At 47.3% G+C, this 16,980-nt stretch overlaps 1 pseudogene; it reads left to right on the top strand.

The window, feature by feature from the left end:
* Window positions 1-15,487: 15,487 nt before the first annotated feature.
* On the top strand, window positions 15,488-16,676 carry LOC100339144 (ubiquitin-conjugating enzyme E2 variant 2 pseudogene; annotated as a pseudogene).
* The last annotated feature ends 304 nt before the right edge of the window (window positions 16,677-16,980 follow it).

Genomic DNA, 16,980 nt, shown 5'->3' with positions numbered 1-16,980 from the left:
ACCGTGGGTACCTGGTCTGGCTGTTGCAGCCATTTGGGTAGTGAACCTGCAGATGGGAGACCTTTCTCTCTGTCTCTCCCTTTCTCTGTCTGTAACTCTACCTCAAAAGAAAGAAAGAAAGAAGGAAGCCAGTGCCGCGGCTCACTAGGCTAATCCTCCGCCTTGCGGTGCCGGCACACCAGGTTCTAGTCCCGGTTGGGGCGCCGGATTCTGTCCCAGTTGCCCCTCTTCCAGGCCAGCTCTCTGCTGTGGCCAAGCAGTGCAGTGGAGGATGGCCCAAGTGCTTGGGCCCTGCACCCCATGGGAGACCAGGATAAGTACCTGGCTCCTGCCATCGGATCAGCGCGAGGGTGAACCACTGGAGGGTGAACCAATGGCAAAGGAAGACCTTTCTCTCTGTCTCTCTCTCACTGTCCATCTGCCTGTCCAAAAAAAAAAAAAAAAAAAAAAAAAGGAAGGAAGGGGGCGGGAATTGTTTGCTAATGAGATGACTGGAGGCTGGGAGAGGAGCTACTTGGAGAATTAGGAAGGAAAATTAGGCAGGAATAAGTCAATGGGAAGATGTTCCTAATAATTTCTGCCTCTAGCCCTACATTGTATTTCCACCTGCCAATTCAACATACTTTTCCCATGACGCACCGGTGTCTCACCAGGACCATGAAGGAAGAGCCACCATCATGGCCATGTGGAAGGTAAGCTCCACGTGGAGGTGCTCATGTGCTCTGAACCCCGCCAAACCCCACTCTGCTTGTGTATTCAATGAAAGCACCACCCCATTGCCCGTAAAAGTGACTGTTACACGTAAGAATGCCCCCTTTGCTTTTTGGCTTCTGGTGGTTGCTTTTGGCTCCTTCTCTGGCCTCCCCGCTCCACGCTCCCTCCTCATAGGCAGCCCTCTGGCCCACTTATGATGGGTATCCCTCTGTGTGGGGCTGCCCACACTGCCTCTCTCTCTCTCTCTTTCTCTCTCTCTCTCTCTCTCTCTTAAATAAATCCTGCTCTCTCATGTGCGTCATATGTATGCCTCTGCTTTGAATTCTTATCTCTATGGAGGCAAGAATTTGGAGTAAAAAATTAAAACACATAGACTCAGTATAGCTTCCGGATGGGGGTTGGTCAGCAGGAAGACCAAGGCAGGAATGGAGGGCGGGGGAGGACCATCCTCACTCCTAGCCTCCAGGGAAAGGAGAGGGGTGGAAGGACAATGAAGTAATCATATCTATGTAATGAGGTCTCCATTAACACCCAAGAGAATAGAACTTCCAGATAGCTGAACAGGTGGAGGCTCCTGGCAGGTGTGGAACCCCTCTGTGGGAGCCCCTCTCCCCTCCCCTCAACCTCACCCTCAGCCTCTCTTCATCTGCAGCTCATCAGCATCCTTGGTCATAACCCCTATAACAAACAGACAAATGTGGACTCAGGCATTCCCCAACTTCTGTGAGTTGTTCTTGCAAATTAATTGAACCTGGCAGGTGACAGGGGTGTGGGAACCCCCATTTGTAGCTGTTGGGTCAGAGCACTGGTCAACCTGAGCCTTGCAGTTGGCATCTGTAGTAGGGGGACAGTCTTAGGGGTCTGACTCATCTCCATTCAACGAGAGGACATCCAGCTGGCATCATCTGGGGCTGAATCATTGAGTGGCAGAATCAGAGTGCGGAGGCAACTCCACGCACCTGCGCACAGCAGTGCGCTGCCATGCAACACTTTTTAAGTCTCTGTTTGGGACACCTGCGTCCCATTTTGGAGTGCCAGCTCAACTTTCAGTCCAGCTTCTTGCTAATGTGCCCTTTATGAAGACATCAAATGATGGCTCAGGTACTTGGGCCCCTGCCTCTCCTGTGGGAGACCCAGATTGGGTTTCCTAGCCCCTGGTTTTGACCTGGCCCAGCCTTGATTGTTGCAAGTATTTGAGGAGTGAAACAGCAGATGGGAGATCTCTCTCTCTCTCTCTCTCTCTCTCTCTCTCTCTCACCTTCTCTGTCTTACAAGTAAAGTAAAAATAAATGCTGAGTCTCTATATTGAATAGTTCATCTACTCCCCACCAGACAGGTTCCTGCTGAGAGTCTCACCTTACAAGAGGAATGACAAACCAACCTGAGAAAGATCAGACAGTCTTGGGGAAGAAGATCAGAGAGAGAGAGCAAGAGATACACAACAAGAGACAAAGGCAGAGAGAGAGAGAGAGAGAGAGAGAGAGAGAGAGAGAGAGAGGAGACAGATATTAAAGGAAACAGCAGGAACCTGGAATCCAAGACAGTGATTGTGGGAGTTTTTGCAAAGTCTCTCCACTCAGTGATGCGACCTTCGTCCCTGACTTGAAGGTGTCCCTTCATAGAGTTAATATTTATAACCTGCCAGAGACAGTAGCAGATGACAGTGCATAATGTAGTGACTTCTAAAAACAAATCACTGTTTGTCTTTGACTATCTAAGGAGCTGGGGACTGAAAGTACACATCCACGTACAAATGTACAAACACATTCGTACAAACGTACAAACACATTTCGTCCCCTGCAGATTGTGCGGCAGCCCTGCTCATCCACCCCCACATGATAACCCGTGAAAGCAAAGGTTAAGGTGTAGAGGAAGCTGGCCCTACACATGCAGAGGGACCAGATGCCCTAGTTTGCTCAGCAGAGTCCCAGCTGGCACCTGCTATTTCTGCATAATGAGTAGTATTCCGTTATTTCTCCCCAAACTGGCCCAATTTGGGTAGCAACCTGTGTGAGCAATGTATCCATACAGGACAGCTGAATGAGCTCTTTGAGACTCAAAGCAACCCTCCAGGGGCAGGCAGAACAGATAAGATGGTCTCTGTTTTATAGATGAAGAAGCTGAGGGCCAAGGAGGTTATGACCCTACCCAAAGTCACAGAAGTATGCCTTGAAAGGACCAGGATTTAAAGCTTGATCTACAAGGCCATGCACCTGCTACCCAGCTTTGAGGAATAATGTAAAACCAGTAAACTTCCAAACCAGGTCGCGCTGTCACCCATGTCAAGTCACAAATCCACCCCAGGGCACCAATGGCACATACAGCCTCTGGGGTTTGCCAGCCAGCAGAAGGAGGCGAATGGCAGCCAGATGAACTGCTGTAGTTTGTCACAACTCAAGGCTCCCGTTAATGGTGTGCCTCTATTTTCCAGGGGAGGTATGTTTGTGATAAGCAACCAGCAAAGACTCCTTGCTGCACTTGGAATAGGATTTGGCTCCCAAACCCGTGCAATTAACTCCGAGGTCATAAATTGATGGCGCTGAGGATGGAGACTTACTCCAATGACGGTGTCTATGAGGTGGGCCAATGAGAGGTCCCTCAGTCGCTGCAGGAGTGGATTGATGAGAGTTGCTTATAACAGCCAGAGTCAGGCCCAGCCTGTCTCTGATTCTGGCTCATTTGGGGCCCTTCTTCTGCCATGTTCTGCTGCTGCCAATCCTCTAACTTCACCAGACAGATACCCAGCCACTGGGGCCACCCAATCTTGCACTTGAACCTCCAGAACCATGGGCTGAAGTAAACCTTTTCTCTTTTATGATGTTGTAACCAAGAGCATAGGATGGAGGCAAAGGTGGGGGTGGGGCACAGGAACAGGGGCAGAGACCCTGACATGGCTCACTCATCAGAGGATGTTCCAGGAAAGCTTATCTTGAGACACTGTACTCAGAGGAGGCCAGACCGCCATGGACAAAGAAAGCTGCAAAAAACAGCTGCAATTGGACCTTCTCACACACCGTGTGTGAAGGTGTGTGTGTGTGAGGCTTGAACAGGAGGGACCCTCCTACAGCCTGGACATACCTCACCAGCAGGAAGGGCCCTCCTAGCCCCCTTTGCGACGTCCTGGACACACGCCTGCCCATGCTATTAAAGCCCTGGCAGATGGCTTCGCATGCAGGCAGGCTCCTTCAGGGAGCTGCACCTTCCCACTGTCTCTCTTACTTGTCACAACAAAGCTTTCCTCTGGGCAGCTCCCACTTCCGGCCGATTATTTGGAGACACCCCAAGGGAACAGATCCCTTGTGTCTGCCAACGGTATTAGGGTCTCTTGGGTATTTCATTGAAGTAAAGAAAAACTGACTAGTCTTTCAGTGAGTTCTGTGCTTAAAACAAACAAACAAAAATCCCCTTCTTGGCCTACCCTATTTTCCTCTGTTGCACTAGAAGCAGAGCAAAGAATGGAACCAGATCATGCAGGAGAGGTGAGGGAAGGTTGGCTCTGTTGAGGACTGTGACTTTAATCCCATCAGCGATGTCAGCTGTTGAAAGACAGTGAGCACATGGGTAACACAACAAGATCTGAGTCTGCAAGACTGCGGGGGATTGAAGTGAGGCAGGAGCCTACTCTGGCGACACCGGTGAAACGGCCCAGACTTTGGAGCTGGAGGAGGAACAGGTCAAAATGTCTTTCTGACCCTGCATGAAAAATGATACTTTCATGGAAGGAGCTTTGGCGAGGCCTCAATGCATGCATGTGGGCCAGATCTCAGAGGCCTTTAAGAAATTCATAGTAGAGATGGAGATTGTGGTGCAGAAGGTTAAGCTGTTTGAAATACCCACATCCCATACGGGAGTCCTGGCTGCTCTGCTTCCAATCCAGCTTCCTGCTGATGCACCTGGGAGAGCAGTGGAAGATGATGCAAGTACATGGGCCCCTGCCACCCTCGTGGGAGACCCAGATGGAGTTTCTGGTTCTTGGCTTTGTCTTGGCCCAGCCGTGGTTGTTGCAGTCAATTTGGGGAGTGAACCAACTGATGAAAGATCTCTCTCTTTCTCTCTCCCTGTGTGTGTGTGTGTGTGCTTGTCTATCACTCTGCCTTTCAAATAAATGTTTAAAAAGGAAAGTATTATTCTTAAAAAAAATGGTAGCAGCCATATAAGCAGCTGAATATTCAAGTTTAAAGTCCACAGGAGTGGTCTGGGCAAGAGAGCTAAAGAGAAAGAAGTATTTGCAAAATCAACTCTTCAGGTACAGTCTGGGCTATATTGCCCACCATCTCACTGCTCCCCTAGCAGTTCAGACCCCTCTCCCCCCCCCAGTAAATCCCCAGTTGGGAAGTCTTCAGTGGGCCTTTGTTTGCAAAGCAACCCCAGCAGAGCATGGGGATGCTTTGCAGGCGAAGGGTGGGGATACTTTGCAGATGCTACTCTTCTGGCCTCTCTCCCTAATGGAATCAGCGATCCTGAAAGGAGATGCCCAGTGCTGCCAGACCCGGTCCGCAGCAAGGAAAGGAATGTGCATATTGCAACTCTTGGTCTTGGGTTTGCTTCAAAGGGATTTTTCCACTTGCATTTCCAAAGAGGATGTGTCTGCTTACCTGCAGAGGTTATGAGCTCTGCACCCAGGGACATAGGGGTGCCGGGTGCCCAAAGACACTGGCTCCCCAAAAAAATCCACTGAGAGTTGACCTGCTAATGGTGAAAACTACAATTCACAGGAAGTAGTGTAGGTAAAAGCTTAAGCCTTACTTGGAACAATAAAACTAAACAGTATAGAAATAACTTTCCCTTTCTCTTATGTGAAATAAAACTTAGTTTGTAATCATAATGATCTCTTTTGGAATTTTTCTCACTTTTTATTCTAAAAGCTTCAGCAGAGAAGAAAAGGAAATGCTACATGACCATCTATGTTTTCATTACTTTGATTTTGTAATCATTAACTTTTTTATATTTATGTTTTTGGCTAAAATTTTTTTAAATATATATGTTATATATATTTAAAAAGAGCCCAAGAGCCCAAGCACTTGGACCATCTTCCACTGCTTTCCCAGGCACATTAGCAGGGAGGTGGATCAGAAGTGGAGCAACTGGGACTTGAATGAGCATCCATATGGAATATTCGCACTGCAGGCAGCATCTTGACCTGCTACACCACAGCGGTGGCCCCAGCTAAAAATATTTTTTATAACTTTCCAGTGTGAATCTTTTGTTTTTGAAAAGATTCATTTATTTTGTGCTCTCTTCAGCAGCACATATACTAAAAAAGATTCATTTATTTATTTGAAAGCCAGTTGCAGAGACAAAGGGAAAGAAAGATCTTCCACCTGTTGGTTCATTCCCCCAAATGGCCACAAATAGGCTAGGCTGGACCAGGCTGAAGCCAGGAGTTTGAAGCTTCTTCCAGGTCTCCCACTGGAGTGCAGGGGCTCAAATACTTGGGCCATCTTTCACTGCTTTCCCAGGTGCATTAGCAGGGAGCTGGATTGAAAGTGAAGCAGCCAGGACTCCAACCAGCACCCATATGGGATGCTGGCAATGCAGACAGTGGCTTAACCTGCTACGCCACAGCACTGGCCCCAGCTAAAATATTTTTAAATAAGTTACAAGATATGACTTTTCAAAGTGAATATTTGGGTTTTCTTAAAGATCCATTTATTTATTTGAAATCCAGTTACAGAGACACAGAGAGAGGATCTTCCATCTGCTGTTCACTCCCCAAATGACTAGCCAGGCTGGTCCAGGCTGAAGCCAAGAGCCTTGAACTCCACTTGGGGTCTCCAACATTGGTGGCAAGTGCCCAAGCACTCGTACCATCTTCTGCTGCTTTCCCAGGTGCATTAGCAGGGAGCTGGATCAGAAGTGGAGCAGGCGGGACTCGAACCTGCATTCCTGTGGGATGCCGGTATTGCAGCTGGAGGCTTAACCTCTGCACCACAATGCCAGCCTCTTGGTGTCAATCTTTTAAAAATGACATTCACCTATAGCAAGATTCAAGAACAGAGATGAGACACCAAGGCCAGGAAACAGCCCCATCTCCCATTTATGGTTACACGTATTTTTGACTGGCTATTCTAATGTTACATGGTGGCTAAAGGAATTGGTACAATACTGCACATGGGCACATATTCACAGATTATGTTTCTTTCACACATATGTTGAGCTGTACCCTGTCTAGCAAGGGTTAACATTAGCACTGGGTACTAACAAGGAGACACCCAAGCAGATGCTAACTTCACAGGCAGGAAGATAATAATTACATTTCATGCCCAGGACAAGCTTTCTTTTTTTCTTTTTGCCCTTGGGAAGGCATCTACCACAACTTTAGTCATGTTAGAAACAAGTTTAATTGAAGCCAGCAATGTGGTGTAATAGGCTAAGCCTCCAACCCAGTGCCGGCATCCCATATGAACACCAGTGCATGTCTTGGCTGCTCCACTTCTGATCCAACTCCTTGTGCATGGCCTTAGAAAGCAGTGGAAGATGGCCCAGGTGCTTGGTCTCCTGCCCCCCATTTCAGAGACCTGGATAAAGCTCCTGGCTCCTGGCTCCTGGCTCCTGGCTCCTGGCTCCTGGCTCCTGGCTCAGGATCAGTCCTGCTCCAGCCGTTACAGCCATCTGGGAAGTGAACCAGCAGATGGAAGACCTTTCTCTCTGTCTCTCCCTCTCTGTGTCTGTGACTCTGCCTCTCAAGTAAATAAAATCTTCTTTTTTGAAAAAAGAAATAAGGTTAATTAAAAGACAAAGACCTCTACCACGCACCTATATAAACATGAAGCTACTTTGCACATCTAAGAAAATCAACCAAAATTCCCTAAAGTCACCAAATACTCAGGTGTTAGCAGAGACAAGGGGTGCATTTGCCTTGGGTGTCACCAGGTAATGAGCTTCTGGCAGAAGCTGCTCAGAGGAAAGCTTTATTTGCTGATGACAAGCGAAGGAGACAGCAGGAAGGTAGAATTCCCTAAGAAAGTGTCTCCCTGAAAAGCAGCTTGTCAGGACTTTTACAGCAAAGGTTAGGGAAGTGTGCAGGATGTAGAAGAGGGGAAGCAGGGGGCCCTTCCTGCTGGCAGCACATAGCTCCACATAGCACACGGTCAGATTCTGACTCAATGGAGTTTCTTGGCGCTTTCACTACTATTTTATTTGTGGTGCTCCAGCCCACACTCCAAGCACAACCTGGCAAGAAGCTTTCCCCAGGAAGCCTCTGGAAAATAAGATCTAGGAAATCACTGTTTCAGATCCTCTGCCCCTGTTCCTGTACCTCCTTTTCTTTTTTTTTTTCTAGATCTTACAATCGGGTTCATAAAACAACATTTACATTTTCCCCCAATTATCCCCTAAGCTGTCAAAGATCCAAGCGAGAGTCACTCATGGCAGGTGGCTGCTGATTCCTAGGTCTCCTTAATCTAAATATCAAATTGCTCAATGCAGCACACACTGGATTCATGTAGCTGCTATAGAACCAAAAAAAAAAATAAAAATACAAACCCTAAGTGGGTTCACCCAATGCACAGCAAATCAGTCACTGGCACTGGGCAGTAGCCAACACACAGAGCAAGCAGTGGGGTAGCTATCGCTTGGTTCCCAAACTCTGCGAAAGATAAAGGTTGTGGATAAGAAGTGTGTGATCTGCTTGTGTGCAGGACTCATGGCCTGCATTTGATTGGTCAGTGATAGTTGTGTTTTTCTGAAGATGTGGTGATGGTAAAATGGTCCCTGGTTGACCTAGAGCCTATGGGGAGATTGGTTATTACTTCATGTGATCAGAGCCTGTGAGTCTATAAAGTGTCTCAAAAATAGACTAGCATTAGGGTGTTAACTGCAGAGGTGATTGCTGGATTCTGATTCTGGAAACCTGGGGCCTTGTGAGTCCATCCTGACCCTTGCACTGGGCCTTGTCTTAATTTAGTAAGTTCATCTTTAGTAAAGAGTTGTTTTGTAATCATCACAATGAAGGCAGAGGAAATTGCAAGCTAAGTAGAGAAATTGGAAGCTGATAAAATCTACAGCCAAGGCATTGAAACATTAGCAGTAGAGTCTTGGTTTCACGGCTGTCTCAAGTAATTGAAAATAAACAATGCTGCAAATGTGGTGCTTAATAGTGGCACCACAATGATGGGACATTTCCATCATCACAGAAAATTCTGAACTAGAATATTCTTCATATTCTAAAACCCCCACCCTGGCTTCTTTCTATATTGCACATTGACCTACTGAAGCAAACGGGCCAGTTGGGTGGAATGCCACTGCCTTCTGGATTTGTTGATTCTTGCTTTCTGGTGCCATTGAGTTTGTTGCTCTAACCCTTGTATTTCCCATAAATTCTAACTCCAAGTCACAGCTCAAGCCTTGATTAAGTTTAACTCTTAGTACAATCAGGGAGAGAACCGAGTGTTGGTTGGGGAAAGGAGGATATGATTTTTCCCACAAAGTCCATGCAGACAGTCCTGGGCATGACCAAGACTCTGGACTTCCCACTCAACTTGTCCAATACAATTGGTAGGGAGTCCAGGGGCCCCTGGAGAAGAAAGAAAAAACACATGACATAACTCTCCAGAAGCCCTGAGGGAGGGGTAGGTGAGAAATGGGGGGAACATATACAATACAATCTTCAAATGTTGTTGAGTTTGCCCAAAGGGCCAGATTGAGAATTCTGCAAACTTCAGTGCAAAACAGACTACCCCATTTTCACTTACCTGATTAGTTCATGCAGTGTGCCTCGTTAGCATGCACATTGACCAATAAGGAAGAACTTCCTGCTTTAGAAATACGTAAAGGCCAGCGCCGCGGCTCACTAGGCTAATCCTCCACCTAGGGGCACCGGCACACCAGGTTCTAGTCCTGGTCGGGGCGCCGGATTCTGTCCCGCTTGCCCCTCTTCCAGGCCAGCTCTCTGCTGTGGCCAGGGAGTGCCATGGATGATGGCCCAAGTGCTTGGGCCCTGCACCCCATGGGAGACCAGGAGCAGCACCTGGCTCCTGCCTTCGGATCAGCGCGGTGCGCCAGCTGCAGCGCGCCGGCCACGGCAGCCATTGGAGGGTGAACCAACGGCAAAGGAAGACCTTTCTCTCTGTCTCTCTCTCACTGTCCACTCTGCCTGTCCAAAAAAAAAAAAAAAGAAAGAAAAAGAAAAAGAAAAAAAAGAAAAAGAAAAGAAAGAAAAATAAAAGAAATACATAAAAGTCTGATCCAAACAGTTCAGAGGGAGCAGCCCAGGGCAGGTAGCCCTCTGGAACAGCCAGCCCTTTGGAGCAGGCCCTCCTGGCTGCAGAAGTTCAGCCCCGACTGAGCCAGCAGAGGAGAGAGGCAGCAACCCAGGAGATGGCAGCACTCCTCCACTGAACTGGCAGGGAAGAGAAGCTGCAACCCAGAAAACAGAGCACTGGATAAACTCAGCGGAGAGGAAAGAGCTGTAACACAGAGAGCTATGCTGCTCCTGACAAATCCTCCAAAGGAACTGCCACATTTCTCAAGTTGTAAAGCAAACCTGAGTGACTGAGCCACGGACTCCTCCTGCCATTATTCCTGTGGCAACAACACCAGAATTCCCACAACATATTTGGGAGCTTGTCTGGGATGGCTGGATTGGTGAGTGAAAGCAAGTTAGACAGTTGCTAATCCCTGCCTCCTGATTGGTTGTGATTCTGGCCTTCTGATTGGTTAAATCTAACTTTTCAGAGAGGAGCCAATCAGAGAGAGTCATTTTGTGTATAAAAGAGCAACTTTTTGGCAACTCGTCCCTAGGAGCCCCCTCCTGACTGCTGCAGCAGGAGGTTTCTCACTTTCAACAAATCACACTTTGCTCACTGTCGCTGTCCACATGGAAATTCTTCAGTGTGAGACAAAAACTGAGATGCTGTGGGACACCTTCAATGCTGTCCCAAAATAGCATGGTGCCATGACTTGGATTTGACTTGGATCAGCATTAAATTGCCACGCTGGACAGGTAAGAAAGTGGACTCTGGTTTTTGAAAAGCCTCACTGTCCTCCATAGCAACACTCTCTCAACACTAGGTCCCTGCCAACTGGTTAAAAGCAGTTAGCATGGCTGCCAGTGTTAAGACTCAGTGCTCAGGCTTGCTGACCAGGGATGAATCAATCTCCCAAAGCCTAGACTCTGTTCTGATTCACCTCTTTCTTGCATGGATCAGCCCTTCGTGAGAGACTCAGAGAAGGCTTTGAGACAACTGATGGATCCCGACTGGGGCTCCAACTCAGTGTTTCCCAAAAGTCTCTTGGCTGGATCTCAGACTTCAACAACCCACCAGGGTATAGGGCTTGGAAGCACATTTTCTGCAGACAGTGGCACCATTGACACCAGGCACAATCTGGAGCGAGGTCACAGGATCCATTCCCCAAGGACTCCCTTCTTTACTTCAGTCCCAGTGCCAGTGACCTGCTCTTTCAGGGAGCTCACAAGCTGCAACAACAGAGACTCTGCCCCTTCTATTTCTCATCTTGGCTCCAGAAATGTTGGTCCAGCCCAACTCAGTTTCCTCTGGTGGGGAACAGCCCGTTGCATGAGACTGGGAGGAGGTTTTGGAGAAACTGTCAAATTCAGGCTGGGGCAACAGTTTGGTGTTTCTCAGAGGCTCCTTGACTGAACCCCAGACTCCAAGAGCCCATCAGAGCTCCAGGCTGAGAATTGCAGCCTGTTCTTCTTTCCACAGAGATCAAGCTGTCCATGAGAATTGGCATGGTCTAGGGCAAGGCCAGGGGCTCCATGTCCCAGGGCCACAGTGACTGCTTACTTTACCCCAGCTTCTGACAAGGTCTTTCCTTTTCTGCCTGCCTCACTGCACTGCGGCCTATGAATGCTCTCTTTGTCCCACCAGCTTTCCCCATTTCCTGTGAATTTGAATTCCTGGTTCCACTAGTTGGCATCTCCTGAAACATGCAGTAGATTTGGGTCAGATTTTAGGTATTCCCTGTGCAGACTTGGGCAGTCTTTCTGTCTAATCACTACTTGGATCCCCTGATGACCTGGACTTGTGAAGGCAGACCCTCCAACATGTTCTCTGGTATTCTCCTCCTTCCTTTGCTGGTCTTTCCCTCTTTTTCAGTCCACAGCCATAAGGTCCTTTCTGGGGAGAATTTTTATTCCCCCATCATGCTCCTTTATCCCTTCACCTGCTTAGTCACCAACCCAAGTGGTGGCCAAGACTGGTGCCCTCCCTCCAAACTCTAGCTCAAAACACCTTGGTTAAGACTGTTGCCATGAGAGCTTACTTTCAAATGCAGATTTATAAGACATGGCTCAAGATTAGGAGGTGTAGAACAACCGCTTCTTTTCATATAAGGGGACAAGGGCCATGGGTATTGGGAACTAATCACTCCCAGTCTATGCTAGTCTGGCAAATATATCGTCAGAGAGGGGTCTCAAACTCAGGTGAGGTACACACTGAGGGATGCTTCTGTTTTTATATTCTCATTCCAGATGGAAAACAAACCGTTAACAGCAGGCACTCCCTTGGGGTTCATCCTCAGACAACAGGGTTCTTTGACTCTCCAGAACTTAAAGAAAAATGCCTGATCTTTTTCTGTACCACTGCCTGGCCTGGCTACAAGCTAGGGGAGGGACAAAGCTAGCCTCTGGAGCTCAGCATTGGTGGTCCTGAGCAGTGTTCTGGGAGCTCACACTTGGACATCAGCCGTGCATGTCTAGTTCTTTCTTGGTCCCTGTGGATGACCACAAGGGACAGCAGCACTAACCACAAGGTGTGGCAATCAAGGGTTCTTTTTGTTCCAATTGTCAGGTTCCAGACTTGGACCTACCAGATTGCAGAGGTGGCTAAGTGGGAGTCCTCTTTAATGCCTCTTGGGTGATTGGAAGTAAAGGCAATTGCAGGGGGAGGGTGGAGGTTGTTTGTGTGATGCGGCTTTTCACAGCTGGGTTGGCTGTGTCCTACCAGATACGATGGTAACAAGCCTGAATATATTTTCTTGATCCCAGAAGTTCAACACTATGAATGGTGGTTGCAACTGGCAGGATGATTTGTTAGAGCACAATTTATGTGTCTCAAATGGATGAGAGGTTAGTACAATATTAGGATGAGCTGACTTTGAATGGGGTTTCCTTCCTGGTACTTTGAGACCTACAAGATACAGCTAGAGAGTTTACTGCTGTGGAAAGTGAAGACTGCTTGGGTTGAGTGGAGAGAGAAGGGTAAGGCTCATGGCTTTCCACTTGGGTTCACTGTTGTGACACTGTCCCCAGGTGGCTGGGGGAGCTTCCTATTTTCTTTAACCATCACTAGGGGCCATGGCTCTTGCAGGATGACCTTCAAGTCTTTATGAATTCTTCCATTTGGCTAGCACTGGCTCTTGGGGCCACCACTCTGTTGGAAGTATTGAACTGTTGACTCCATTCAATATTGATTTTTGTTGCAGATCATACAAAGGAGGGTGCTTTGGAGTATTTGGGTCCACATTCTATTTAGGAGCTGTATATTCTCTTTTTATAAGTTGTCCAAGTCCAAGCCTATGGTGGCTGCCATCTGTGTCACTGGAGCTTCACTGATAGCTTTAAGATCAACGGACTGGATGGTGCTTTAGACAGGAGACACAAAAACTTTGTTGTGGATGATATTCTCCTAGGTGCCCCCACTGAGGCGATACCACAAGAAGGTAGTAAGACTTTTCAGCTTCTTAGAGGAGAGGGACTGCAAAGCCCCAAAGTCCAATGCCCAACTCTGATAGCCCTCAGTAAGGCAGAGCTACCTCACTGCACACCAGCTGTGCCTCCTCCGAGACCTTAATTTGACTCTGAGTGTATTTGTGTTATATTCAACCATCAGGGCAGGACGGGGCAGTAAGAGACCTAAGGGCTAGCAGATGCTCCCTGAGTAGCGAGGAGTGCTTTGGGGACACAAGGTTTGTGCCTGAGGAACCAGCAGTGACACATTCCTCTCATGGCAACTTCGGCTGCTTCATGCATGCTCCTAATTGTGGGGTCTCAGACGTTTTCTTGAAGATTTATTTATTTGGAAGGCAGTGAGACAGAGAGAGGGAATACTTCCACCTACTGGTTCACTCGCTGAATGGCCACAACAGCCAGCGCAGGGCCAAGCCAAAGTCCCATGCATGTCTCTCACAAAAGTGGCAGGGGCTCAAGCACTTGTGCCATCTTCTGCTGCTGCCTTCCCAGGAACATTAGCAGGGAGCTGGATAAGGAGTAGGGCTCAGAACTGGCGCTCTGATATGCAATGCTGGCATCTTAAGTGGCTGCTTAACCTACTGCACCACAATACCACCCCAGATCTTTTTTAAATATCTCTTTTAAGGAGCTCTAGTGAACAAAATTCAACCTCCAAAAAATAAAACATTGTGGGGCCGATGCTGCAGCATAGCAGATAAAGCTGCTACCTGCAGTGTCGGCATCCCATATGGGCGCCAGTTCAAGTCCCAGACACTCCATTTCTGATCTAGTTCTCTGCTATGGCCTGAAAAAGCAGTAGAAGATGGCCCAAGTCATTGGAACCCTGCACCCAAGTGGGAGACCTGGAAGAAGCTCTTGACTCCTGGCTTCAGATTGGTGCAACTCCGGCTGCTGCAGCCAATTGGGGAGTGAAGCAGTGGATGGAAGACCTCTCTCCCTCTCTCTCTCTCTTCCTCTCTCTCTTTCTGCGCCCCTCCTTCTCTCTCTGTGTAGTTTTCAAATAAATAAATCTTTTTAAATAATTTAAAAACCATTGAGAAATTTTTATTATTTGAATTATTCACTTTGAAAATTATTAAAATGCCTCAAATAATGGAAATCATAAGAAAAAAGTCATAGCCGGCGCCGTGGCTCAATAGGCTAATCCTCCACCTTGCGGCGCCGGCACACCGGGTTCTAGTCCCGGTTGGGGCGCCGGATTCTGTCCCGGTTGCCCCTCTTCCAGGCCAGCTCTCTGCTATGGCCAGGGAGTGCAGTGGAGGATGGCCCAGGTGCTTGGGCCCTGCACCCCATGGGAGACCAGGAAAAAGCACCTGGCTCCTGGCTCCTGCCAGGATCAGCGCGGTGCGCCGGCTGCAGCGGCGGCCATTGGAGGGTGGACCAACGGCAAAGGAAGACCTTTCTCTCTGTCTCTCTCTCTCACTGTCCACTCTGCCTGTCCAAAAAAAAAAAAAAAAGAAAAAGAAAAAAGTCACTATGAAGGTTAAAACTGGTACAGGGCACTGACTGATTAAATAAACTCTTTCAACTACACAATGGAAGACTCAGCAGCTATAATCAGGAATGAGCAGTATCTGTAATTATTGATATGGAGAAAAAAATAAATAAGTAAAAGAAACAAACAAGCAGAAACATGCCTTTTAAAGATTTATTTATTTATTTGAGAGGCAGAGTTACAGAGAGAGGGAAAGGCGGAGAGAGAGAGGTCTTCCATCTGCTGGTTCACTCCCCAAATGGCTCCAAAGGCCAGAGCTGGGCTGATCTGAAGCCAGGAGCCAGGAGCTTCCTCCAGGTCCCCCGATGCAGGTGCAGGGGCCCAAGCACTTGGACCATCCTCCACTGTTTTCCCAGCCCATTAGCAGGGAGCTGAATAGGAAGTGGAGCAGCGGGGACCCAAACTGGATATGGGATGCCAGCACTGCCAGCAGAGGCTTAACCTACTATGCCACACCATAAACATGCTTTTAACATGGTGCCTTGGGGCCGGTGCTGTGGCGTGGGGGGTAAGGCTGCCGCCTGCAGTGCTGGCATCCCATATGGGCCATAGTTATCTATTGAAAGAAAAAAAGAAACAGAGAGAAAGGGAAGTGAAGAGATAAAAGAAAGGCTGGTGGGGCTGCAGGAGAAGATGGCGGTCTCCACAGGAGTTAAATTTTCGCTTGTTGGAAGAACTTGAAGAAGGACAAAAAGGAGTAGGCGATGGTACGGTTAGCTGGGGCCTTGAAGATGATGAAGATATGACACTTACAAGGTGGACAGGCATGATTATTGGGCCACCAAGGACAAATTATGAGAACAGAATATATAGCCTGAAAGTAGAATGTGGACCTAAATACCCAGAAGCTCCTCCATCAGTTAGATTTGTAACAAAAATTAATATGAATGGGATAAATAATTCCAGTGGAATGGTGGATGCACGGAGCATACCAGTATTAGCAAAATGGCAAAATTCATGTAGCATTAAAGTTGTACTTCAAGAGCTAAGACGTCTAATGATGTCCAAAGAAAATATGAAGCTTCCACAGCCACCAGAAGGACAAACATACAACAATTAATTTTAATGGATCTCAAACTTGTCTTAAATCAACAACCTTCTACTCATATTAATGTCTTGATTAAATATCACAATGCAGAATACCCACACATTCAGTAAAGAATTCCAGCTGGTATATGTGACCCGGACATTTGTAATATATTTAATATATGTACACCCATTATGTTTTCAGGTAACGGGAGGAAAAATGCAGCACAATTTTTCTTTCTCTTGTTGAGGCACTGTCATTTAAACATAAACCTGGAGAGCTCCAAGTAGGATTCGGGTTTACAAGACGCAAGCGTGGCGAGACGTGTGAGATGGCAGTGGAAACGTGTGTTTCTGAAAAGTAAAAATCCCAAGAAGGACAAACAGAAATGGCATGCTTTATCCATCTTGCTTAGTGAAAGAGCTGCAGTTGAAATTGTTTAAATTAAATTGTCACAAATTGTGTTAAATTTTAAAGCGGTGTGGGTGCTGACTACTAGTAGTATAAAAATATGTTCAGGATTGTTTTGATACCTGTATTTATAATAAAAAAATGTTGGGGGGGTCGATGAATTTCTGTTAAAAGCTGTTCCTGTGTGTTACATGTAACAGACATGGTAAATATTTGTTTACATTCTTTGTTTAACAAACCATGCATTTAAGTTCAAGTGAAGTCAACAAAAAAAGAAAATAGGTGTATGGATATGTGATTTTGAGATTAAAGTTAGTCATAAAATGTAAATAAAATGTGGAAAGTGTCCTCGGGGGAAAAAAAAAAAAAAGAAAGGCTGGTGCTGTGCCCTAATACACTAAGCCTCTGCCTATAGCTCGGCGTCCCGTCCATGTCTCAGCAGCGCCTCTTCCAATCCAACTCTCTGCTATGGCCTGGGAAAGCAGTGGAAGATGGCCCAAGTCCTTGGGCCCCTGCTCCTGCTTGGGAGACCCAGAAGAAGCTCCTGGCTCCTGGTTTCGGATCGGCCCTGTTCTAGCCATTGCAGCCATTCAGGGAGTGAACTAGCAGATGGAAGACCTTTCTCTCTGTCTCTCCCTCTCTCTGTCACTCTACCTCTCAAATAAATAAATTCAGTCA

This window comes from Oryctolagus cuniculus, chromosome 3 (assembly GCF_964237555.1).
Source record: "Oryctolagus cuniculus chromosome 3, mOryCun1.1, whole genome shotgun sequence".
Taxonomy (NCBI): domain Eukaryota; kingdom Metazoa; phylum Chordata; class Mammalia; order Lagomorpha; family Leporidae; genus Oryctolagus; species Oryctolagus cuniculus.
Note: the sequence above shows the minus strand (reverse complement) of the source record. Positions and strands in the feature narration are given on the sequence as shown.